We start from the raw sequence: 27,273 nt of genomic DNA, 5'->3' as shown, positions 1-27,273 counted from the left end.
GCCGGTGCCTGCTGCTGCAAACGTTCCTCCATAGTAAGGTTCTAAGTCTTCGTTTGATTTTGACTCAGAATTCACTCTCAAAGTACCAAAGTTGGGAGGATGTCCTGAGAATGGATACGATCCAGGTCTTAAGTTTGGGTTTATCGAAGGTCCGTGGTTGAATGCACAGCATTGACATTGGCATGGGCAAAGACAACATCCTAATCCTAAGTTGGAGCCTGATCCTGACTCGGATGAAGAACCTCCACCGTAATGCGGTCCTGAATTAGAACCTGGTGATGGTCTTGGCCAATATTCTGATCCTGAGTGGCCCGCACCTTGGTTACTACCATATCCTGAGTTCGAGTTTGATCGAGGCCCGTGATTGCATCCAGAGTTTGGACACCAAGAAGATCCTGAGCCCGAACCGTGATTACATCCATAACATGAGCACCGACAATCACCGGATGGATGATCTGTTGAACCAGCAATATGACACGTGTAACAACAACATTGTGATCCTTGGCCAGGGCTTATTCCTGATTCAGAAGATGAGCCGCCTGAACCACTGGCAGACTGTCCCGATTTTGTTTGTAATGCGGAGTTTGAACTTGAAGGTCCAACGGTGCTTAGAATCGGAGGACATCCAGATCCTGTGTTTGAGTTTAACGAGGGTCCGTGGTTACAGCATGAACACGGAGAAGATCCTGGTCCGGAGCCTTGATTCCATCCATAACATGGACAACAACAAGATCCTGAGTCTATCTGATGCTCTGAACCACAACCACGGCATTTACAAACACAACATCCAGATCCTGGGCCGGAGCCTGCTCCTGAAGACCCTCCTCCATTATGAGATGCTGAGCCTCCCCAGACAACCAGTCATCGTATAAGATGTTATATAAGATGATAAAGTGGAGGTCATATGCGTGCATGCGTCCATTTAGGCGCATGTAAAATGTACGCATATCGCCTCCACTTTAACATCTTATACAACATCTTATACGATGACTGGTTAACTGGGTCCAGAGTTTGATCCAAAAGAAGTTAATTTGGGAGAATGTCCCGATCCAGAGTAACTGGTACCACCACAACATCCGTGTACCGAGCACGGAGACGGTCCTGATCCTGGGAACGGGTTCGACGGGGGTTCATGGTTGGATCCAGAACTTTGGCATCCACCGCCTGAGCATGCTGAGTTTGATCCTGGCCCAGAACCACAGCCATATCCGGAGCATGGTCCCATGGCTGATCCAAAGCACGGTAGTACCTGACACATGCACGCACAACATCCACTTCCTGAACCACTTCCATGGTGGTGATGATGATGGTAATGATGGTGATGATGGTGATGATGATGATGTCCTGGCCATGGCCAAGGTGTTGTACTGCTGCCGCATCCAGGTCCCGTGCACGGTTTGGGCGTTGTAGTAGTAGTAGTGGTGGTAGTAGTAGTAGAACTTCCTGCTGCAGCAGCAGCAATTGCTGCCAGTTCCGCTGCACTAGGATAGTAGGTAAATACCTCGTGCACTCCTGGCCCATAGTTGCCCAGCTTAGACTTGTTTGAATTCTTTTTCACAGTCGCACTCCTAACACTAGCACATGATAACAATACCGCAAGGACCCTCCACGTTCTGCAACCCATTTCACTCAGGTGTCGCCAAACCACCGGTACAACGGAAATTTCCACTGGCTGAAGCTTCTTCTTCGACGACCAAACCGAAAATGATCGTAAATTCCAAAATTACAACGATATCGAGCAACTTTCAAAATTTTTGTAGACTTATACTTTCTCCTCCTTTCACGCCGGGGAGGCACGCACCTGGTGCGTGTCAGTGCAGTAACTCAGGACTGTCCCAAATAATTTTAGGTTGTCCGTTTACTGATTGGTGACATTGAACTCTGCCTTTATGGGTGCGATCGAGCTTCCCATTCAAAGATCTTTACGCTGCAGTTTTGTATTGGTAGTTGCGGTTCCAATGGAAAGCACCTGCCTGTCTGCCGGTTTTGACAAAACTAGAAGGCTTGGTGTTTGCGATTGCTGTCTTGATGGGGGTATCCTATATATTTGGCACGTTGGAGGTTTGACATTATTAAGGCATAAAAATTCGATTATCGTAAAGCTTAAAAAATATTGTCAACACCGAAATGCCAAAACAGTGATCGCTTCGATGAAAAAGTAACCCGAGCAACACAAAATAACATTCTTTATGCAATTCAGTATCATAATTTCAATTTTATACAACTCATTTGAGTATCATAATGGCCAACTTTTCCACACTGGTTCATATTGCAAATAAAATGAGTTACATTATGAAAAATAGTTGTATAATGTTCATAATGCAAATCATTTGAGTTGCATTATGAACATTATGCAACCCAAATGAGTTGTATGATGAAAAAATCATTGCATAAAATTTGGTATGTAACTAGTTGCAAAACTCGATTTTTTCAGCACTCTTCGTATTTATCCAACTCGGCAAGCCTCGTTGGATAAATGTACGACTTGTGCTGAAAAAATCATCTTTTTGCAACTCGTCACATAAATAACTATTTCAGACACATCCCATGAATTAGAAGTTGATTTTTTAACACCAAGTTCTTCGATATTGCCAATATCTCTGTTGCTAAGAGATACACCTTCAAACTTCCGACATGATTTTCGTTATATGTATTTCGTGACGTTCAAGCAACAATAACACGGTCCAACAAAAAATCAACTTCTGTTCTGCTCATATCTAAATTTTACATTCTTTGATTGCTCCCGACTAGAAAAATATAAAACTGATGGTTTGACCTTCCCCGTTCTGAGAGAGCAATGATTTGAAATTTTGGAAAATTTCATTCTCGAAGAAACGGTGCTTATCTGAAATGATTTTTTTGGGATTTCTTAAATTGAAAGCCAAGAACCCAACTGTTATATTACACACTTGCTGATTTAGCCATGCTGTTTAGTATCATTGCGTCTTCGAGGAAGTTTTGAACTGCAATAACGTGAACTTTTGAAAAAAAAGATCAATCCCCCTAAAAGTGAGATGGGAAGTTTATTTTTAGCTTGATGTCTCTCGCAATCAGGTATCAGAAGGCAGACTCGAGAGGCATTCAGAACATTTGCGTCATTGGTAAATGGGGATAATTGGCAGGGTTACATAGGAAAGGGGTTTCCTAGAAGAGGGGATTGAGTTGCCGCACAAAAGTAATTTTAGCTAATTGCTCATACCACAATGGGTTCGCACAAGCGTAAAGAGAGCCTGTAGCTCTTTGAATGAAGCTCATGACACCGTGCGACTCATATCGAAACATTATTGAAAGGCACGTTCGGAAGCATCCTCAAAATCCAAGAAACCACTCAAGCAATTCGTAATTATACAAAAATATTAGTTTATCCGAAGATATTTTCAAACTGGAAACATCCACGCACAAAAGTTTTACAGGACGATTCGTTCAGCAGACTGTAAATCTTTCTTGTGAGCTTTGTGAGCCCACTTGAAAGCCGTCTGTTTTAATTTCGTCTCCATAGTTTCCATAGGGTTAATTCGGGAGTACATCTTGCGGTCGTCACAGATCGCATAAGGCATGCTTTTTTAAAGCAATATCTACACAGAAAAAAATATGTAATTAAAATTCAGCGAGAAATCATGCACATAAAGGGAATGCTAGCGTTAGTGCACTTTTACATGAGATATAATGTAAAATTACACTACCATCGTGTAAATTTCCGCCAATGACCGTGTAAACCATCATGGACTCTAACCAGTTACGTGACTATTAGCGGAAATTTACACGATTGTAACGTAATTTTACGTGATATCTCATGTAAATATGCACTAACTCTAGCACTCCCTTTGTGTGTATGATTTCTTGCTGAATTTTACATGCATATTTTTTTCTGTGTATGAGATTAGAATATAGGGCATTATAAAAGCAAAGCCCTTGCAGTGTCAATGGAAAGCGAATTGTCCATGAATTGTGATCGCAACCAAAACAGTACAGGTTCCCCAGTTTGTTCAGCAGGGATGCCTGAATACGCAGTTTTCGAATGTGCATTGTGCAAGCATCCTCATCTTACACATTTCAATCATTCAGCTCATGACAAATTCTGCTCAAGCAGAGTTAGGTATAATTCTATGATGAGTTATCCAAGAACTGTACTACCTACATACTGTATCAAACTGGAACCTTTCAAACCAATATTTGAGCCATTTCAGATACATAATATGCATATTACAAAACTCCCAAAAACACTTGTTTACAAAATAAAACGAAGGTCGTGAACTTCTATTAACGGTCAAAATTGTTGATGCATAATTATGTGCTGGTCTCGAGTCCGTGAATAAAAAAATAAGAAAACGGATGTTTAGCTTTACCTAAAAATCTAAATTTTCAATCCTTTTTCATAAATAAAAAGCTAAATATAATATACTTCGATCATATGAACCCAACGTTAGAATCAAATTGATGGAAATAGAGATATTAGTGAGCATATGGGATGATCTCTTTAAGTTTTAGCAACTTTTCCCAAAAATAATGAAGAATCGTTTTTTTTCAGTAAGAAAAAAAACAATTTCAAAATTCTTTCTCAACGTACCTTTGCAATATATGATGATAACGAGATATATATGATGATAACGAGATACATTAAAAATTTCATCTCAATCGAAATATTGGATACGGAAAACGAGATATGTGTAGGGAGCAACTGCTTAAACATAGAAAAAATCAATTTCAAATCGACAGCCTTGTATGAAAAATTGTTAAATTTTTTGCTCTATTGTATTTTTTGCACTCTTTGCAAAAGAAAAAAAGTAACAATAAACTAAATGGGTTGTATCAATGCAAATACGCCAATGGCGAAAACACACAGAATACACTGTGTAAAACGCATGAAGCGAAAGTTTGTAGAACATGAAAAAATGTTAAATGTAAAATGAAAAATGAAAAAAAATATATAAACAAACATTAGCGAGATTCGGTTTATGCTGATTTAATATTATTCTGATTAAACATCGTAATATTCGATTATTTCATTCATAACTCCATGAAACATTTCAAATAGCAGAATATCACGGCTTACGCAGCAATTAAAGTTGTTCAGTGAATACCCTCATTATCATATCATTTCGGAAATGCACTGTTTCTCGGCTTGACAGCTGCATACCTCCTAAGATCCGTGGTAAACCTTTTTTTATATCGTAAATTTTGTTTGTTTGTCTAATCAATGCCCCTCACCTTCTCCAGAACATGGAGGGTTAAAACTTCAGATTTATGATCGAGAGCAATCAGAAGAATGAAGTTTAGATCTGGGCAAAAACTTGGTTCGACCATGTTATATTATACAGTGGTAGACATTCGTTTAGCCGAGGCATGTTTTTTCAATTTTTTTCCGCAACTGTAATAACTTTTAGTTCTTTTTTTGGAAGATCTTCTAGGTAATTTGCAATAGCAAACGGAATGAAACAATATATTGTTCATTTTTTGGCAGAAAAATACAAGAAAAATAAAAAAATTGCCGAGACATTCGTTTAGCCGAATTGGAAAATTTTAACCCTTCAGCGCGCGCGGTGTTGTAAAAAGTACAACACTACCAAAAAACCTCGCTTTTCGTATACAGCGCGAGCGCGGTGCAGTTTCGGTTGCTTGATGGCGCGCGTCCTGGAAGGTTAAGAATTACTTAATAAAAGATATCAAGTTTCAAAACATTTCCGACACAATTATTTTGCATAATGACCTACATTATAGATCGAATGGTGAATTATAAATTTTATCGCTACGGCAGTGTTGCCATATTAATTTTTCATACTTTCCATTTAAATATGTCATAATATTGAAAAAGTTTCCAAATTAAAATTTTTCGCAGTTATTTGCATCTGAAGTGCTTTAAAAGATTCTTGTTATACAAGCATTATAACGAGTGCAGGTTAATATTCTATATCAATGTTTTTATCAGAGAAAAATACCCCAATCCTTCAAAAAAATCACATATTTAAGTATTGTTTTGATGAAATATGATGGTATAAGTGGCATAATTCACCACGTTAACAAATATCACGTTTTCTAATAGCTCCCTATATCTTTTAGACTTTATTTTGGCTGAAATACCATACATTGGACGACTCACATTTTGAGAAATGGCACCCAAAGTATTAAAATTTCTAGCATGAACTACTTGCATTATAGTTTAGACGTTCTTTTCGAATAAATTATGTCAAAAATGAATGTGGTTTAAAAAATAAGACACATTTACAATATATTTCTTTAGATTCAATGTAAATAAGCCTCTTTTCGGACCACTTTATGTATTTTTGTATGAACTTCGGTTTAAAATAAACAAGGTACACAAATTTCGATTCTTCTTACAGTTCCTTCACTTTGCAGTCTTCTAAATCATTCAATAATGCTAGTATTATAAATTTATATTGCAGAGGCATTAGGATGCATCTTTAAACTTACACAGAACTGTTTATTTTAGATTGTATCAACCCTATTTTGATGTTTAACCTACCGAAAACCTAAATAATCAATTTTTATGCAATAATTAAACCATTGCCAACAATAATTCAGTGCCTTTTTTTTTCAAAACAACCACTATAGCTTACATTTGAGGGTTTACAGTACATAGGTTACATGAATAAATTGATTTATCATCGTTTCTCCTTATCGGGACAATGTTTTGTAATATTTCTCTGTATTTCGCCAATAAATAAACTAAATTTAACAAAAATAAGTCAATTATCTTGGTAATATACCATTAACTAAAAGTCTATACTATATACTATATACTATCACTATAATAAAAAAGTTTTACAAGAAAAACTTTTGTATGGATTTTCTGGCACTTTTTTGAAAATTTTTGGGCCTCGGCTAAACGAATGTCTATCACTCTAATAAACTAGCTATGTCTTGCCATTCTTGGGCACACTATGTCTTGCCATTCTTGGGGCAGTTTCATTGCGATCGTGTCAAATTTCTTCCCCGTTCATAATAATTTTAGTATTTTCCTTTTTTTTACTTTTTAATTGTTCTTTGTAACTTTTTGTTTATATGTATAAACACAGCCATCATGATTACGAATCAAACCGTGCAAGAGTCACGTTGAGCGGTTCATCCATTCATGAATTTTGTGATGATGATGATTTTGCTCTTCCATATATTGTAGCAAGGCGTCTGCCTATAGCACTGGAATAATCTGATAAGCGATGACAGAGCCCGCCCTCAACCCACGGAATGTTAACAACAAGAAGGAGGCAGTTCCAGTTCCAGGCTTCTGTCCAAATCGTTTCAATCGGGTGTCCTGATGGTCCCTCCCTTTCCCAATATATGATGTGATATGTGTGTATATGCGTGATTTTTTATTATATGATATTACCTTTTTCTCATCTGAAAATTAAAAGGTTATGATTATATTTAAGAAATTTACATAAAAAGTACACCAAATTCAGATCTTGAAAGGTATATAACTGTCTGATTACTTATGACAGGAAAATATGTAGCATGATCTAAATTTGGTGTAGCAGATCTTACGCCGCAACGCACCATTGTAAGATGATCTACCCACGTTACGGGACTCATCCGTTCATGATTTTTGTTGCCTCAAAGGGACTGAACTCATTTATATATGTGTACATATTGGAGTGGGTCAACGTTGTGTGGGGAAAATTAAATTTTGATCGCATCAACCCGGAACAAAGCTTTTTTCAATCTGTATTAGCGTCCAAAACAACTGTGCAAAATTTGGAAGCAATTGGTTGCATCCTTGTATTCCGCATTGCGATTGAAATTTGTATGGAATTTAGTATGGGAAAACGTACTTTTTTGCATTATACTCATAAGTTGAAATTTTTTGTCTAAAACCATGTGACTAAATGACGTTAGAGTATAGTTTAGGATATGCCGAAGACCGCAAAGTGATCCAACGCTTGTGAAAAAAGTTATTCGCTTGGTAACTTAGGCCAATAATTGAGATTTTATTATTGATGTTATTCCTTTACATGTTAAATGTTAAGCACCATCAGACGCTCTGAAGGTAATAAATAACTTTTGTTACAAGTTTCGTATCACTTTGCGGATTTTGGTAAAGTTTCAACGTCATTAGTTAGATCGTTTTAGACAAAAAAACAACAATTTATGAGAAAAATGCAAAAAGTACGTTTTCCCATATTAAATTCCACACAAACTTCAATCGCAATGCGGAATACGGGGACGCAACCAAAAAATCGACTTTGTTGACCCAGTCTAATTGGCACATTCGTTCCATGCCTTATCTGAAAGATTTCTTCGAAACAAGCAAAAGTCACTATGAGACGAACATTCTATATACCTAGTGGGAGAAAAAACATGATGATTAACCTGGGCTTGTTAGGGGAATATCTGTAAGTAAAAAGAAAATCGTGTTAATTACTGTTTCTTTGAATTCCACTAAGAATTTGCATCCTTTGGCAGATACATACGTATTTCGATCTCAACTGTTGGGTCGTCTTCAGTGCCTTGTACTTGACTCGACTCAAGTCAAAGGATGCAAATTCTTAGTGTAATTCAAAGGAACAGTACTTAACACGATTTTCTTTTTACTTAGAAAAAACATGATTTCCATAAACCTTGTTAGGTAGATCTAAAAACTGGTCACAGTGACTTATATACTTAACGAGGAATAAAAAAAAACCTTATTAGATTTTTGAAATAAACAGTTTATAAAATAGAAAACCTCATACAATATCCCAAAAGGGCTTTAATTATTACTTGTTTGTCTCAGTATATAGAATTTTCAACCCATTCATGAAATAGTGATACATTTGACTACAAAATTCCACCAAATAGGGTATTGGTTCCCTTATTAAGCATCTGACTCCCATTTTCATCCTACGAAAAACAAAGGATTGAAGCTTTGTTTGTTTTGTTTCTTATTTTTGTATTTGCTCACGTAAGAAAACAGAAAAACGGAAAAAATCGGTGCCGTAATCGCTTGTTTTCGAATAGGGTGAATTTGGGAGCGTGAGATTACTTATAGCATTTGCACCCTAGTTCTTCGAAATTTCCTGCAGCCGCGAAATATCACAAAAATACCTTTCAGAGCGATCATGATTCAGTGATTTTTCAAAAAAATCTACAAATAGGTTCTCCAACAGTTTCATTGAAAATTTAAGTTCTACCAAAAATATCTACCAAATCTCGATTACGGGATTAAGACATGAATAACTTGAAGAGTTTTACTAATAAACTCAATTATATCAATTTTAAGATTCAGTGTCGTGCAACTTATCTAGCAAGCCAAGCTAGTGACTTTTTTAATCAGTATTCTATAATCATCGCTTGAAAATGTACATCATGTACTTTTTTTTCTGATCTTTTTAGTATCTATCGTGTTTAAATGTGATGTGAAAGTATTTAAGAACCATTTTCGCAAAATTCGTTGAATTGTTGAATCGGGCAAAATCCGCGTGAAACGTAAAATGCGCCCTACATCAATTTTGAAAAAATGACGTCGTTATTACTTAAATTTCTTTAGAAAAAGATGACCATTCTTAAAGACAATGTTAACAAAAATTGTGTACGGGGATATCATACTGTGCAAACTGTAATTTGCTATCGGTTCTCGTTTTTTCTTTGCGTGTCTGTAGTACCATCCCAAGTAACAATTCAATTTTTATGGTAATCCTGAAGTAGTTTCTAAGATAGAATAATAAAACTTAGCAATAAAGCTCTATGTTCTGCAAATTCGAGATAAAATAGGCATAAAATATCCATAATACTAATCTGGCCCACTCTTCAGGAGATCTCCAAGGCTGCTTTTGAAGACTGCTTTGAAACTTGTTGTATTTATGTACTTGTACTGCTGATTGGCTATAAGAACTTCATAAAACTTTAACAAGAATAGCTTGAGGCATGTTGATCTTTTAGGGGCTGTCCATTAATTACCTAAGGGTTTATGGGGGGAGGGGGGGTTTGAGAAATCTTACGCGCCATACAAAAATTTTTGGGTTCTCATACAAAAAATCTTACCAGGGGGGGAGGGGGTATCAGAAAATCACAAAAAATCCCTTACGTAATTAATGGACAGCCCCTTAGCTGTCTTTCCCAAAAGTGCTAATAGTGCATAATAAATGATTTTTTTTTACCTAAGCGTTATGCAGATGCGAACTAGTTCTGTTTCATGGATGAAATGTAAATTGAACTACGAATTAATTTTCATCAAATTGAAATGGCTAAATTGCCTGACAGATCATTGATGACAGGGAATCAGAATTTTCCGTGAAATGTCCACTTCTTCGTTGATATACCACCCAAAACATACAAAAAAAAAACAAAGCGCCTCAAAAATAATATAAATCATTAATGTTCGAAGACATAAATTTCAATTCTTCCTAACATGGCTGCCGTTCCAAGCGAACAAAACTTATGCAGTCGCCATCAATTGTTATTACCTTTTATCCAACCCACCTCAAAGCTATGATGGAACCAAGTTGCCTTGTATGAAATCTACAGCTTTTATCGAAGATAGTTTTTACTAGTGATGGTCTTAAGGCTGATTTGTTCGTCTTAAATGAAACTTATTCGTTTTATACAAGAGTAACAGTCTTTGACAATTGTTTGTTTACCTTTTTGGAGCTAGAAAGTTGTTCCTGTACAATTCGCGTACATCCTGCAATTCTATTATAGTTTCGTGTATTTTGCATTTAAAAATAAGTGCAGCCTACTAAAATTACACTATTTAGCATAAGCATGAGAAGCGTCACAGTAAGTACCCATTTCATTTTCGATAGGGGGTGTCCATTAATGACGTAAGGGAATTTTATCGATTTTTCGACACCCCCTCCCCCCCTTGTAAGACTTTTTGTATGAGAACCCAAAAAAATTTGTATGGCGCGTAAGATTTTTCAAACCCCCCCTCCCCCCAAAAACCCTTACGTAATTAATGGACAGCCCCATACAAGTTGCTGTGGCCTGTGTGAGTAACTGGCTGAAGGTTGGACCACAGCAGCAGTTACTCGCATTTTTGATTGGTTTTAAAAAGAATATTTCGTCGATATGATTACATTTGAGCACCAAAACGGCTAAATTAACAGTTAGCAAAAACGTTTGAGTATTTATATTTGCATAAGAAAGTTGTTTACAACCAATTTGTTGCACAATTTATTATTTGAATTAATAAGATAGTTCGTTGTTTTATTATTCCGCTTAGTTCTTATTCCAGAGTGGTGGCTCTAGCTCAAGAATTGCAAGCTTCAAGAAGTTTTTAAGGGAGAATAAACGAAACATAAACTTATAAAATTTGTTGATGCTATGTGTTGAAAATAGCTTCAAATACGTCTTAAAACTTATAATAAGATTATGCCTTAGTGAATCAAGTTGTTTTATGCGCGATTTTCAAAACTAACTTGAAGAAAACTTAAAAACCGTATACGAACGGAGATTGTTTTCTCTTGATAAAAACAATTATAAGTATTTCATGAATTGGTCATGCTATGATAAAGCTTCCATAAAAATTGGGATCCCAAGTAACAATTTAAATTCCTTTCAGACTTGTTTAAACGTTCAAAATTTCATTCAATTCGGCTCACTGGTTTCCGATATAAGATAGTTTAGAAATCAGGTGTCTAGAAAATAGTGTTTTACCAGACGGGTTCTAGCTTCGCGAAAGATTAACCAATCGAGCTCAAATTTATATGAATGATGCACATAGTAATAGGTTGCCAAATGGTCAAAATTTGAAAATTTTTGATGTACTCTCTGAAAAGTTACTGCATGTTCACGGGGAAAAAAATCTTCATTCCTTCTATGTGTCCCGGACATGGATTTTTGCAATGGGGGTAAACAAATATTTTCCATTAGTGCGACTCATACTTTTGATGAGACAACATACAGCAGCGACTCATAGAATTTAGAGCACATACTATTCATGCGCTAATTTGCCTGCGTAATCGGGTATTGGTTGCATATACTTTGGATGTGGTTTGGCACATGGATATTTGCCATTAAGTATGAGGCATTTTTCCTGAATGTTGAACTTTTTTTGTGAGAGAAAAAAAAGTTGCCTATCCCAAACATTTTGGCCACCCCCTGCATGTAATCGTTGAGTGCTAAATCTGTTCCATCCAATCCTAAAGCATGAAGCGAAACAGTTCAACCATGATGGTGTAGTTTTACATTTGCGTTCTAAATTAATCCAACAAATGCACTAAACATATCTTTATGAAATCCGTTGGAATGAAAACTGAATGACAATTTTTGGCCAAAGATTTTCTTTTCTGCTCGAAGATGTTGCGTAGAAAACTTCAACACCAACTTCGCCTGTATCGATTTCTCCTGCATTTTTCCAGTAAAACAAAAACTGCTACACAAATGTAGCCAGGAATTTAAAGCAAACTTTCACGAAATTTTAAATCATTTTCAAAAGAAGTTTATAACTCCAAACGATTAAAACCAACCTAGCACACAAATTTCTTTCGATTGTTACCACATCAAACAACTGCCGAAAATCTCAGCTGATCCAGATCTCTACCCAACCTCTGGTTGCATCACACCACTCCCTTAGTAGCTCTTATCTAATCACACCTGACGTAAACAACATTTGCGAGCCCCAGAAGTCATGTGATAAAGCCGTTGCGTTATCACACACCAATCCATATTGCATTTTCAACCTTCGTATTCCCGTGGTTCCTTCCTTGTGGTGTGGTACACAATTTCTCCCGTCTTCCTTCCTCATCTTCTTTGAAAACGGTATTATGTAGATAGAAAAACAACTATACTGTGTGACTGTGAAACGCATCTGCGCAAATGCTCCCCCTCAGCACGACGCGACGATTTCTTCTTCTCTTCGCTCGGTCTGAATTCTGTTTTCGCATTCGCACGGTTCTACCGTGCTGCATCCCGAATCGCGCACACCACCTCGCATGCGACAGGTTTTCCACCCTCCTCTGACGTCACACGTGTCGCGCGGCATGCATCTTTACCGCTCGAGCAGCGGAGAAAAGCAAAAGAAGAGGGCTCGTCTCCGCGACGACGCGGTGTGTGTGCGTGACCCGACGCGACATCGCACCGGGAGCCGAACCAACTCGTTCGCACACACACACACACACACACACATGGAGGACGCGGCCGCCGGGCCGCGTCGGCGATGATGGGTTCGTGTGTGTTCGCTCGCGCGCGCATTGGCGTCATCCGATCCACAATCCATGCGCTTGCTTGTGTCGCGTTTCGTATATCGTCGTGTCCGTGTGTATCCAAAAGCCAACTTCGGGTAGTGGGGGGTCAGACACAGCAGCACAGCCAGCCGAATCCCGAAAAAACGGTTGAAATAAACTGGTCGGATCGGTACGATCATTGTACAGTTGAATCTTGAGTTCAGCGGTTGATACAAGGTTAGTGGCAGCTCCCCCGAAAGTGTGGTGCAATCCTTTCTTTTTGTGATAGGAGATTTCTTGTGGGGCAAGAAGAGTGATTTTATAGAAAAGTGTAGTGAAGTGGGACTTTTCCACTGAAGACTTGGTGGATTTTATCTCGCTGCAGTGCGGAGCTAAGCTTCTAGCAGGATTCAAGGACTGGATTTGGCGGAATTTCGTGGGGATTAATTCAATTAGTAACTGCAAGTGACTCCTGCTAGGAGTTTAGTGAGAGTGTGTGGAAGAAATCCAACAGTTTTTTAGTGGAAAAGTGCCAAAAATTCATCGGTACCGTAAGTAGATTCTACTGATATAATTAATTCGTGGAAGATGTCGGAAAATGGACCCTAAATCCAAGATATACAATTTTTTCCGCGGTTGCATAACCCGGCTTTTCACTCCTCCGCAAAAAAAAAATGCCGGTAACCGGATAAGCGCGGTTAGTCATAAAACCAGTTTTGGCCGTCGTCTTCTGTCTCTCTGTGTCTGCTTGTTCGTCGAATTGTCGTGAGAAGTAATAATAGGGGAAATTGGTTTAATACGCGCCTTTGGGGTAAAACGACCAATAATTCACTGATAAAAAAACAGTTGATGTAACAGCGCACAGCATTTTTACACTAATCGATAGCATTTTAAATTTAATTACTAAGTAAAAGGGATTTACTAATTTTTGTGTACGTAGAAATCCCCTTTTTTGCATATTTGAAGGTCAAAATTAGAATAAAGTTGCATAACTTGATATGAAAATTTCTGTTCTGCCAACTATTGATATGAATAAAACATTTTGAACGGTTAGTGTGCCGGAAAGAATATGGACATTTTTAAGACGTTTCATGGCTATAATCATTCCTTAGGAGCCGCCTGTCACCCCGACCTCCCCTACACCAATCGAAGTAGGCCGCAATCCAGCGCCGGGGTGTACGATTGAGTGAGTGAGTCGGTGAATCGCGCGAAATTGGCAATCTTCGTGTGTGAGAGTGAACGATTGGGGGAATTTGCGCGAAAAAAGATTCAAATGCCTACTTGGATTTGACCCCCGTTCGGGTGCGCTCAGTCAATCCAGTAGTTTGTGCAAAAGGTTCAGTTCTTTGACCCCATTTGCCCATTCGTTGCCTTTTGGTGATGATCCATCCCCCCGCTTGCTTCGTTTCCAAAAGTCGGGTTTTCCATGCGCGTGTGAAGGTATCTGTGTTGACTACTAGAGGAGGCGCAAATTTCATTCACGTGAGAACGGTTTTTGATTGGCTGGCTGACACAGACGGAGATTATGATCGCAGTTTCCCTGGTGAAACCGGCAGCAGCAGCAGCAGCAGCAACCCGTCTGCTGTGTGGAAGGTGGAACCAATTTGCATACAATGCAGCAACCGGCGGAGGAATCGCCTGCTGGAACGGAAGGCAATGTTCCCGGATTTCAGCGGTTAGGTAATCATCTCTTTTTTACGGCGCGCCTAGGCTTTTAAAATTTTCGAGGTCACGTCACACGTAGGGGGGAATGGGAAATGCATCTCTCCTCCCTAGTAGCTAGCTTACCTAGGAGGATGCAAGGATGTCGTGCAACAACACGTGGTCGGGCTGCGTTGGTTCGGGTTTCTGCGAATCGACGACCGAAGAAGACCGGCACGAAATTTTCAAGGCCAACTTTGTTGGGGGGTTGTTTCCGTCCGTCTCTACCCTGTTGTTCAGCTTACCACTGTGCCGTTGTACAGCTTCCAGTCAATCTCATCTCAGATTGAGATGCTGTGATGTGGCACTGCTATGCGAAACGAAAGAGTTTGATGGCTGCACTTTTTTTTCTGGGGCAATGCGAAGTTGCCGCGTCACATGACCACGTGGTTGCACTTGGAAAAAGTGCAACGGTATTTTCAAATTGAATGAAAATAACCTTAGGTTTTCAACTTCATGTTTTCATTATCAAACTTTCGCCCTTATTTAAACTAAATTTAGAATTGCTTGTTCTTGGTTTTACAAAAAGAATGCAGTTATTTTGTTAGCTTTACATTCCAATTGCATAGAAGCTTCCCTTCTAATATACCTAGTTATCTATTACTTTGCGGTTAGCAATAATCTTTTTTCTTTATTGGATGTGAGGCAAATGCTCATCGTATGGGAGAGCACAAACATGCCTATCAGAGGTGAACGCTTTTATGATTTCATCTCAAAGAATGAAATTTATGTATGCAACAGAGACGAAAACCCTGCTTTTATAAACGCCGGCAGGAAGTTCTTGACTTAACCTATAGGAAAAAGTCATGTATCACGTGGCCAGTGTTAGACGAAGTTTCTTTGTCTGATCACAAGCATATAGTGTTTCAATATGAGTCCGATCACCAACTCATAGAAACTACAACAAATCACAACAATACACATCAAAACTTGGATCGGAAATGGATAATTCAAATGAAATTCCAAATTCTCATGCTGGGCTTGCAGAAAGAACTTCGACACTTTCATGACACTACAAAAACTACGGCATGAAACGCGAAAGCTGTTTAACCGGACCAAAAGAACACAACAGTGGAAACAATACAAAGAGTTTATCACAATTTATAACAAGAAAATTCGGTAAAACTATAACAAGAAAAAAAGGAACACGTGACAACATTGAAAGTATGTACTCCAATTGCTACTATACCACAAAAAGTCGTCGCTAAAGACCATTTAATTGGTCTCAGAACTCTTAAAAAAGAGGATGGTGCTCCTATTACTAAGGGTCTGTGTCAATTGACGAATTAAAATTAATTTTTACTTAAATTTGACAGTTCAACACTTAAACTTGACAGTTCTCCTAAGGAAATAATTATCGAACTGTCAAGTTTAAGTGAAAATTAATTTTAATTCGCCAATTGACACAGACCCTAAGAGCTCCAATGAAATTTTAGAAACAATGATGGAAACCTATTTTCCGTGTTCTATTCTTGTTTCAATTGAAAACATCAATTCACCTGTACATATCGCATACCGGTGCTTAGCACAGGGCCACGAAACTATAGGACAGATCGGTGAAGTACTAAATTTGTAGTAATGAGCATTTTAGTATGGTGAGAAGGTCAATTCTCCGTTTCTGCAATGGTGCAAAAAGCGTGGGTATTATGATTCCTTGCCTAATTTGATGCTGTTTGAGCAAAAGTTTGGGCAACAGTGATGTTGTTTTCTCCATTTCTTGCAAAAGAAGCAACATAGTTATCCAAAGTTTTACTCAAACAGCATCAAATTAGGCAAAGAATTATAATACTCACGCTTTTTGCACCATTTTTTTTTGCAGAAACGGAGAATTGACCTTCTCACCATACTAAAATTCAGCGCATTACTACAAATCTAGTACTACACCGAACGTGCCCCATTGCTTTCGTAGATGATGTAGTTATAAACTAAGACTCATTTCGTTAGTCGTTGTAAATATGCTTGTAAAACCACGATCGAGTCGTTTACGTGGAAGTTGTTTGGAATGATTTCCTCTGGAACTTTAGATTCAGTCAAGTAGGTATCTTGGAAAATACCTACCTTGACAATAAACTCAATCGGAATCTACATCTAGAGCAGATAGTTACTAAAGCTGAAAATGCTCTGTGGATAGCTACATAAAAACAGTTGTAAAAAATGGGTACTAAATAGGTATAAAAGCCCTAAATGCCTTGAAATCAGCATCATGCACTTGTAAACATGTTATGAAGTGTATCCAATCACTTCAACAATTAGCTTGCCGTAATAAGGTTAAGCTGTTTTGGATTCCAGGACTTTGTGGAATTGAAAAAAACGAGCAAGCCGATATGCTTGGGTCGTCTCATCAATTCATGGGCCCTGAAAGTTTAAATCCTAGGAACAGGAGAAAAAAAAATCATGTGGAAAAACACCACATTCGTGAGGCAATTTCAAAGCGCTTTATAAAGCCAAACGGACACTCACAACTGGCCTCTTAACAGGTCATTGTCCGAACTGGTATCGTCAACTAACTGGAAAACTTCAAGATAATGTATGCCGCTTTTGCCACATAGATACAGAACACTCGGAACATTTGTTATGCCGTTGTCCGGCAATTGTAACTAGAAGAATTAGGTTCTTCGACAAAGGGCTAACAGTATTCTTAAGATGCTTAGGGTTTCACTTGATCGAATGTTGATTAATGTCAAACAGATGTTTACTTTTGATTTCTTTCCTTGCTAAATATTTGATCCTGTATACTCGAAGCCTCCCTCCTCTACTTGGCGTAAAGTCCCAATTGGGACAAAGCCCGTGTCTAAGTTCAAAGTTCTATGAGCGCTTCGCTAGTTATTGACTGAGAATCCGAATGTGGCGCGAAAGTGACCGGCAAGAGCAAGAGTGGAGGAGGTAAAACAAAACCCAATATAAGTGAACCGATAGATTTGAAAAGTGCGCCAACGATCGAACTCAACCACTGAATGGATGACGTGCGACTATGTTCAACACATTTTAACTCACGATTGAACGGAGTGATTATCTATCCTTCGCAAAAGGTTCAATACATGTAGCCGAAACGTCTGGTGTAGAGCATAAATCCGCGAAGGCTGGAAGCCGAAAATCCCCGTAATATTGACTGAGAACTTTCTCTGCCAATGATCATTTTGTCTGGCAGGCACGAAGCTACTATGTGCCCAATGCAGTCCAGAAATTTCCTATACGAAAAGTTCCTGGACCGACCAAGAATCGAGCCTGAACGTAGCATGGTCGCTTACCGCATCGGCGATGTAGACCCTACAAGGTGGTCACACACTTCACCTAAAACTGATGTCGTCTGAAATAGATGGAAAGTGCTCACTTAAGGTAGAGGAAAGAAATTCCTCCAATTTCCATGATCATGATTGCAGCAGTGTGGGAACTTCCTGCGATGAAATTCGGACCGTCGAAGCATGACAGACAGAAACAGCAGCAGTCGCATAGTTTGCAAGCGAATGGGAGATGCTACATTATGGTGCTCACTCACAGTTACGTCCGGGAAACCAAAATTAGGTAAAACTGTTCAAATTTCGTCGATGAGCAGCCGTTGATCGATGCATTTGCGAGAAGAAATATACTTTTCGTATGCACTGTCGTTGAACTTTTCTAGGTAAACTATCAGAGTGTAAAAGGTACATTGGCATTTCTGAATAATTTGAAACAAGACTTCGTTTCAAAGACAGTATTTTTAAGATTAGCACAGTGTTTGTAAACACTCAATTTTAAAGTCTTTGATCTAAATGTAGATTAACTACTTTAAAAGATCTTTTGACGTATTATTCAGTAGCATATCAAGGCATACAGATATGTTGTTAAACATACTCTTTCGTGTGTTTTACAATTAGAATTCATATTCAATGTTATTCGTTGATTGATTTCAATGTCAGTGATATCATCAGTAAAAGTTCTTCAAATTGAACTCAGTTTGCAGGTCTCATTTCAAGTCAGTCACGAGCTTTATAGCTGTGCACCATGTTTACCATAGATATAGAATCAGAATAAAGATAAACTTCATTCTCAATTATCATACCAGTTGACGTTTTCATCGTTCGTGAAAAACTTTTTCCCAACCTGACTTGCAAATCCATTCGAGGCTGTCACTATTATTACATAAGCAAGCCATTGAATAACGACGGAAGCCTCGTCTCGTCCCTCCAGCTAGCTGATGTTGGATCACGATAATCCTCCGCACCAGCAGCTAGCTCGGTTTCAATTATCCTTTCGACCTAGGACTACATCTACCTACATCGACATAGTTCGGTTGTGCTCTAGTCGTAGTTGTCCTTGGTTCGGGATTACCACCAACGAAAGGGGTAAATGCGGATGGATGCACACGTTGCAGAATTGAGCACGAACTCAGCTTGTTGCCATATCGTTGCTGTTTGCGAAGACAAGCGCGTGCCCTTCCTCCACGTGCCACAATCCGACGGATTGCGACGGGTGGTGGTGCGCATCCAGAGGAAGGTGGAATAGGATTGCATAACCGTTGTCCTATTGCGAGTGTTGTTGCATGTACCTGTGTCTCGGTATCCTTTCGAATTGATAACCCGGAGCAGCAACAGAACTAACAGCGAACGCCCCTTTCTCTCTAAACATACGTTATTCATGAGTCGCCGATGGGCTAACGCGGCCATGCCGCAGTGAGAACGCTGGTTATAATTATTTTCCAATCATCAATACGTCATATTTGTTCGTATTTCAACTTGATTACTTGCCATCGCACGTATTCGTGCAAGCAGGTCGATGGTTCATAATTTATCGCATCGCGCACACCATCCATCACTTCGGAAGTTCCTAGATTACGTAAGAAATCGATAGGAGCGCACAATTTTCCGGGGATGTTCTCCCACCTCGTTTCGAACAAGACGTGTGTTTTCGACACCAAACGCACCCAAACTCGTAGAGGTGGCGATGTGACAGTTTGTTATTCTTAAGTCGTTGGCCGGTTTCGTGTAGATTAATGCCAGCTCCGACCGCGGAGAAGCAGCTGCATGAAATCCGCTAAAATTAGATCCGGGCAAGCAAGGTACACTGCGCTGTCGCACTCCTCCTCGTTCCGGAGGAGAAACCGTTGCCCAGGGTGTGGCACTCGAATCGTCGGGAAGAATTTCTCACAATCAAAAAATAGACTCTGCTTCGGACTCAAATTGTCCGAAGCGATTTATGGTGTTTCGAATTTATGATCCTTAACAGCCTTAGAGAGAGGTGAACGCCAGCCGTTCGTAAACAATTCGGCATTGTGCAATTCGTTTTGAACGCATTCCTTGAAATATTTCACTTGTGAATCGTTTCGCGGAGCATGAACGTGTGTGTGTGACTTTGAACTAACCGTAGAATCGCATTGATTGACTAATCGCATTAGCGAACTAATCGTATCGTCGACAATGCGGAGAAACAGATAGAGAGCCTTGTTCCGGATCACCTTCCGCAGGTTCTTTAAAAACAACTCCCATAGCAATTGCCAGCAATCAATGGCTGGCTTTGTCACGCTTAGCGTTAGCGAAATCCCCACTCAATATCTCGCTAATATACTAAGGCAAAGCACAACGAACTCCATTGCAAAACCAAAAGCTCCGCCGTAGGCCCTTGAAAGATAACACTCAGAAAGTTGATAACGAATACTAATTACCACTGCCCCCCCCCCTCAATTCCAACTAACCCGCTTGCGTTCCGAGTGCGTGTGTTTCACCTTCTTAACAACACAGTCACAGAACATGATACGGTACGGGGAGCTGTCGGATAGGGGATGTTCGGAAACACTGCCGAACGTATCTTGATAAATACGCTCCGAGAGTAATGGTTGCTTTGGCAAATCACACGTTAGCGAAATGAAACCAAGCCACATTACGCTAATTGCTCGCTTGAAAGTACATCCATTAAAGAGTTCGTCAATAATTGTTGACGTCGAACCAATCCAAAAAGAGACAAACTGTGACATCGCTTTTGCATCCCATACGTGTGTTTGCTTGCATGTTCGATTGGCTTAAACCGAGCGTAACATCTGAAAAGGAGTTCAAAATTTCATTCTATGACAAAGAAACCGAGTTTCGAACTTTAACCCTTTTCGTTTGTTACTCCAGAGTTTTTAATGGTTCTTCCAGCACACAATTGAGTCATTCTACCGCCACCAGAAGCGGGTGGTAAACAATCGATGTTTCTCATTCGGGAAAAATGTGCCATGCCGGCAGATTCTATACATAGGGTCTGGGACCATTTGGGCAGGGGCACCTATTTTGGGCACTTGCTGCTATAACTCCGTCAACTTAAAACCGATTGACTTGATTTTTTAAACATGGCTAGATACTGTGCGTATCTGATCGTGTCTCAAAAATCAAGACAGTCGGTTCAAAATTTACTGAGTTACAGCAGCAAGTGCCCAAAATGGGTGCTCCTGCCCAAATGGTCCCAAACCCTACTTGTTATCGTTGGTGGTCGTCGGTGATGACGACGACGCAGCAAAATGTAATTATTTTATCGAGTCAGACGATCGAGTCGTATTTCGATGAGCCGGCCCGAAAGTGGCGCGAGGGCGTGGCGCATGTGCGCTCGCGCTGCTTCTAGGTTAGGTTAGTCATTCAAACGAACTGAGCTGGAAGCCCGAGGGGTCGCTGAACTTATGTATGGATGAGTATGGGAATGCGCGTGCGAATGCTAAGAACAGCGACATGGCACGTACGCAAAAAGGTAAATAGATGAAGCAAAACTGGTGAAAGGAGTGAGCTTTTTGATTCTGGAATTAACTGGATATGTCTGGGACTTATGGAGTTCTATGGAGGTCTGAGCTTCTCTAGGAGTTCTCCAAAGCACATATTCAAGATAATCATTCAAAACTTGCCTTGAAATGCTGATTCAGGCTTTACGTGATAGTATTCCATTTTGCCTTTATGCCTAATCTTAATGAATTCTAAGTTCAAAGCTTTCTTTGGAATGGAGTAGGATACACTTCAGACTTAATCTCACTTCACATTTAATCTCACTAGATTTAAGGATGGTCGAAATCTAGTTTTGATGATGAGATCACATCGTTTTCTTGGATTTAGCCCGAAATCTTTGCTCGGCTTTTCTAAGGGTATTCCTCTAGTAGTGCCACTGAGAATACTGCTAGGAGTTCCACAGAGAGTATTCAGGAGTTTCACTGAGAGTTCCTGTTAGGAATTCTATTGTGAAATACTCCCAGAGATCTGCCGGGAATTCTGATCTTCAAGAATGCAGAAGTTACGTTCCAGTCAAGAAGTTCCACCAAGAATATCTGTAGATTTTCTCTGGGAATTGCTTTGGGAATTTCTTCGGGAGTTTCACTGGAAGTTCTATTAGGAATTCCATTGCTAAATACTCCAGAATCTCTTCAAATCTTCAAAAATTCTGTTCTGAACGTAATCCAATTTTTTTAGAAGTTTTACTAGGAATTTCTTCATGGATTCCAACAGGAATTTTCTTTGGATTTGCACTAGGAATTTCGCTGAGAATTCCTCTAGGAACTCCACTGGGAATTCCTTGAAAAGTTTCACTGGAAATTCAACTCAAAGCTCCACTGGGAAGAATTTCAGCGGGAGTTCCACTAAGAATTGTTCTAGAAGTTCTACTGGGAATTTCGCTAGGAGTTCTACAGGCAATTCTTTTAAGAGTTACTTAGCAAATCCTTCTAGAAGTTCCGCTGGAAAGGTCACTGGAAGTTTTAGTGGGAACTCCTCTAGGAGTTTCACTAAGAACTTATTCAAAAGTTTCACTGGAGCTCCGCCGGGAGTTTCTCTAGGAATTACACTGGCAATTATTCTACGAGTTCTACTGAGAATTCCTCTAGAAGTTTCTCCAGGAATACCTCTAGGTATTCCAGTAGGAAATTCCCTATGAGTTCCAGTGAGAATTCCTCTACTAGAGGTTCTCCAGTTTCTTTTAGATTTCCTTTAAGAATTTCCGCTGGAAAGGTCACTGGAAGTTTTAGTGGGAACTCCTCTAGGAGTTTCACTAAGAATTTATTCAAAAGTTTCACTGGAGCTCCGCCGGGAGTTTCTCTAGGAATTACACTGGCAATTATTCTACGAGTTCTACTGAGAATTCCTCTAGAAGTTTCTCCAGGAATACCTCTAGGTATTCCAGTAGGAAATTCCCTATGAGTTCCAGTGAGAATTCCTCTACTAGAGGTTCTCCAGTTTCTTTTAGATTTCCTTTAAGAATTTCCCCGGGATCTTCTCTATGAGTTTTACTGTGAGTTTCTTTAGAAACTCTACTGCGAATTCCTCTATGAGTTTCATAGGAAATTCCTCTCGTAGCTTCACTGGGCATTCTTCTATGAATTCTGCCGTGAGCTCCTATCGGAATTCTATATGGATTTCCTCTAAAAGTTTCACTCAGAGTTGCTCTAGTTCTATTGGGACTTACTCTAGGAGAGTTCTACAGCCAACTCCTCTCGGAGTTCCCTCTAGAAAATCCGCTGGGAAATTCTGTATGAGTTCCAGTGGGAATTCCTCTAGAAGTTGCTCTGGGAATTTCTGGAGTTCAACTGGGCTTTCTATAAGAAGTTTCACTAGAAATGGTCCTAGGAGTTTCACTGAGAATTTTCTAAAATTTCCACTTGGAAGTTCTCGTCGAGTTCCAGTAGGAAATCCTCTAGAAGCTTACTGGATCATCCTCTAGGAGTTTCGCTGGGAGTTCTTCCACAATTCTAACAGGAATAACTATAGGAGTTCCACCGAGAATTCATCTAGAATCCATCGAGAATTTCTCTAGAGCTCCGCCGGGAGTTTCTCTAGGAATTACACTGGGAATTATTCTACGAATTCTACTGAGAGTTCCTCTAGAAGATTCTCCAGAAATACCTCTAGGTATTCCAGTAGAAAATTCCCTATGAGTTCCAGTGAGAATTCCTCTACTAGAGGTTCTCCAATGAATACATCCAAGAATTCGTTCCTCTAGACGTTCCTCCGAGAATTTCTGGAGTTCTCCTGGGAGCTCTCCTATAAGTTCCACTGAGTATTATTCTATGAGTTTCCTTCAGGTACCTATTGCATCTGTATTTGCTTTAGGAGTTCCATCGAGAATTTCTCTAGAAGTTCCTCCGGTTATTTCTGTAGGTGTGAATTGTTCGAGAAAATCCAGCAAAAATCCTTCCGGAAGAATTTATGAGGGGCTTCTTCTAGAAATTTATTCGGGAATTTTGTAGAATTTCCTTTGTGGCCTCTTTCAAAGTCTCCTTCGGATTTTTTTCCATAAGTTACTACAGGAATTCTACCATGATTTTTTTTTTTTTTTCAGAAGTTTCTCAAGGCGTTTTTCCAGCAGTTGCTGCGAGACTACTTCCAGAAATTCCTTCGTGAGTTCTTCCAAAATATCCTCCGAAGGTTCTTACAAGAACTCTTGCCGGAGTTCTTGCAGAAATTCTTCCGAAAGTTTTTTTTTTTTCAAGAATTGAATATAAAGCTCCTCCTAGAAATTCTTCTTAAAGAATTTCCAATGAAAAATCTACCCGAAGTTTCCTGCAGGAATTCTTACGGAAGTGTTTGAGAAAATTCTTCCGCTAATCATTTGGAAAATTCCTCCGGGATCACAAGATCTTCTGGAAATTATTCTGAAAGTTCTTGGAAGAATCCTCTCGGAAGTTCCGTCGGGAATTCTTCCTGAAGTTCTTTGGGAATTTTATTTGGAAACTTTTCCCGATTTTATGTTCAAAAATGCCTCCGGTATTTGCTTCGAAATTTGCTGCGGGTTTTTTCCAGAACATCCTTAGCGAATTCTTCCGGAAGTTTTCCTAGAAACTCTTCCGAGAATGGCACGAAAATTCAGAAAGAAAACTACTTCTGAGATAATTCCTGGAAAAATCTTGTAAACATGCTCAGCATGAGAGCTCCTTCTGTGAAGATTTCTCGGAGAAATATCCGCAGGAATTCTTGGAGCTTCTTTTAAATGAATTCCAGGACAAACTTCTGATATAATTCCCTTGGAAATTCTTGATGAATATACCCAGAGCAATTTCAGAGGGAAATTCTGGAAGGCTTTTTGAGAAATTTTGAGACTTAAGCATCACATGACAAATCCTTGGGGAAATCCTCGGAGGAACTCCAGAACAAACTCTCCGAAAGAAGTCTTGATAGAAACGCTTTTCATTCCTTATGAAATTGCAAAAGGAATTCCCAAACATTGTAAAAGTTTCTTGATTATTCACGATCATGAATGAACCAAGATTTGTTTAAAACTTCCATGAACCCTTCTTGTGCATTAGGGTCATTTTTGACCCAAACCGTGCACTACGTCAGCAAACTGCTTCCATCGTGATGCTTTAAGGAAGGTTAAATGCTGCACTTATTGTCATTCAGTCAATCTTTGTATTGACGTCAAGGAAATATTTCGAGTTCTAAATGTTTCACTCTTATTTTCTATGTTCTATATATGTAGTGAGTAAGAGCATCTCCACCGGTTGAAATGTTAAATATGATGGACGTGGTTAATTGAAATTTGTCATTCTAGAATGCCAGTGAAACCGTTGAAGCTTCGAAATATTTCACTCGATAATGTTCGAAATATTTCATCAAACGCATTTCCCCTTTACTAAGAGCATTCCTACCGGGTTCTTTGACTGATTTTGCCCCACATGGTTCATTTGTTCAGAGAGATTGAAGAGTAATGAATCAAAATGCATTCAAATCAGAATTCAAAGGAAACGAAGGAAGTGAAACGATCTGTTCTTTCCTCGGCCCAACCTCAATCCACAATCGCGAGATCAATTCAAAAAACGGTCGGTCGGATCAATAAAGCAAGAATCCCATCCGTTCCCATTCCCGCTCATCGCCATTCACATCGATGCGGTGATGTATTGTGGCACAGCCCAGCAGCGTCAGCGATCGCTGCTGATCTCGACGATCGCTCCGATGAACATACGTCATAGAAACCCTATATTAATCGCATAGACATTTGCCTCCCCTTCCCTGTTGGTCTCATCGCTCGACGGTAATGAATACTTCCGGTATTTAAGCCCCCTCCGGGCGTAGAGCTTTGCCGTCATCTGAACAGTCAGTCGCTCGGACTCGCCGTCATAGAGACACATTCCCATCATTTTCAATTGTGCCAGTTTGCATGTGCAATTCTCCGTCAACGGCACGACTCGTCGTGGTCCGGCGATAATTGCCCCCTCCTGTCTCGTTCATTCCCTTCGCTTCCCAAGCCCCGCGAGCTTTGATGTGCACTACTATTATTCAAGAAGACGTGGCGTGGATCTTGGAAACCGGCCAACACTATGACCGATCATTGCCTCGCGGCGGGAGCTGAGATTTATTTCGGGATACAATTTTCGCAGTGGAAGACATTTGAATTTATGACCGGCGATCATCTGTCGCCGGCTGGGCAGATATCCAATTGTTTGAAAGTAGCAAACACGACTCTAAAAGCTGGAATGCGACTCTTCGAACGGGCTCTACTTCGTCAGAACAAACACTCTTCAGCTCACAGCTAATTGAGCGATCAATTGAGTTTCATTAGCGCACTCGCCTGCTTTGTGTGGACTAGAACGAATGACTCTTCGCGAACGCTTGACGCTTGCAGTCGTTGAAAGAAGCTTCTAGAAGCCGTTGCATGTTCCCCAGTTTGTCCCTTGCACGCTAACTTCCGCCATTCTGTAACCGCCCTCCTTTTACCCAAAGAATGGAGAATATAGCGTCTGGAGCTATCGCTCAAATCGAATCTTCAGTACTGAAATCTCCAAGAGCAAACGGAACACACCACGAGGATTGTGCCGGAGTGAACGACCCTTGTCCAGGTCGTTCACCTTGTTCCTCGGTGACAGTTCTTCGAGCTTCCACCCTCCCGAAAAACCTCGCCCGAAAACCCTGCGTTTGACATGTGAGTTTGCGTGAGATTAATCCTAGCATGCCATGATCGCCTTGAGCACTAATCTCGCGGGAGAAAGCCTATGCAACGAAGTTTCCTGGCAACTTGGATGACTCCGTACTCATGCTCTCCCAGATCAAAGCCTCCTCAGTGCCGATCTCTGATGGCGACGGCTGATCGATTGATCGTGCTGCCATCAGTTACTGCCTCAGGCACAGCGCAACCGATATTAACATTAACAAGCGTGCGTGTATGTGTGTGATCACTAACAGCACTTTTCTAACCCACACGAAACGGATCATCAAGCCTAGCTTGCGCGAATGTACGAAAAATTTGAATTAGGTATAAACGATCCGTAATGACTTCCTTTTGTCCTGCTTCGCCGGTCAGTGAATTCGCTGAACTAGCGGACGAAATCGTTTCAGTTCTGGTTCGTTTCGCGACGCCATCCGGTCGTCGTAATCTTCCAATAAAAGTATGCTAATAAGTTGCGACGCGACAATTTTGCGCCTCGATCGTTGTCGTTTGGATAGATTAGGATTTAGAGAGGAATGCCGGTGTTTCGAATGTGGTGGATACACAACAACAATACCTTAAATGGAAAATTTTCCGCGCACACACTTTCAAAATTGATTTCGTCTTTGGTCGT

At 39.9% G+C, this 27,273-nt stretch overlaps 1 protein-coding gene across 3 annotated transcripts in view; it reads left to right on the top strand.

Annotated features, from left to right (window-relative positions):
* Window positions 1–27,273, top strand: part of LOC109417874 (arginine kinase 1) — a 130,339-nt gene that overhangs the window by 86,898 nt on the left and 16,168 nt on the right. The window contains exon 1 of one of the 3 annotated variants that reach the window (XM_019692065.3): window positions 13,179–13,334. The exons of the other annotated variants lie outside the window; for them this stretch is intronic. The gene's annotated coding sequence lies outside the window, so the exon portion shown is untranslated. Of the gene's footprint in view, window positions 1–13,178; window positions 13,335–27,273 lie in introns of those variants that run through there. 3 annotated transcript variants of the gene reach the window in all.

The sequence above is a fragment of the Aedes albopictus genome, chromosome 2 (genome assembly GCF_035046485.1).
Source record: "Aedes albopictus strain Foshan chromosome 2, AalbF5, whole genome shotgun sequence".
Lineage (NCBI taxonomy): Eukaryota > Metazoa > Arthropoda > Insecta > Diptera > Culicidae > Aedes > Aedes albopictus.
Note: the sequence above shows the minus strand (reverse complement) of the source record. Positions and strands in the feature narration are given on the sequence as shown.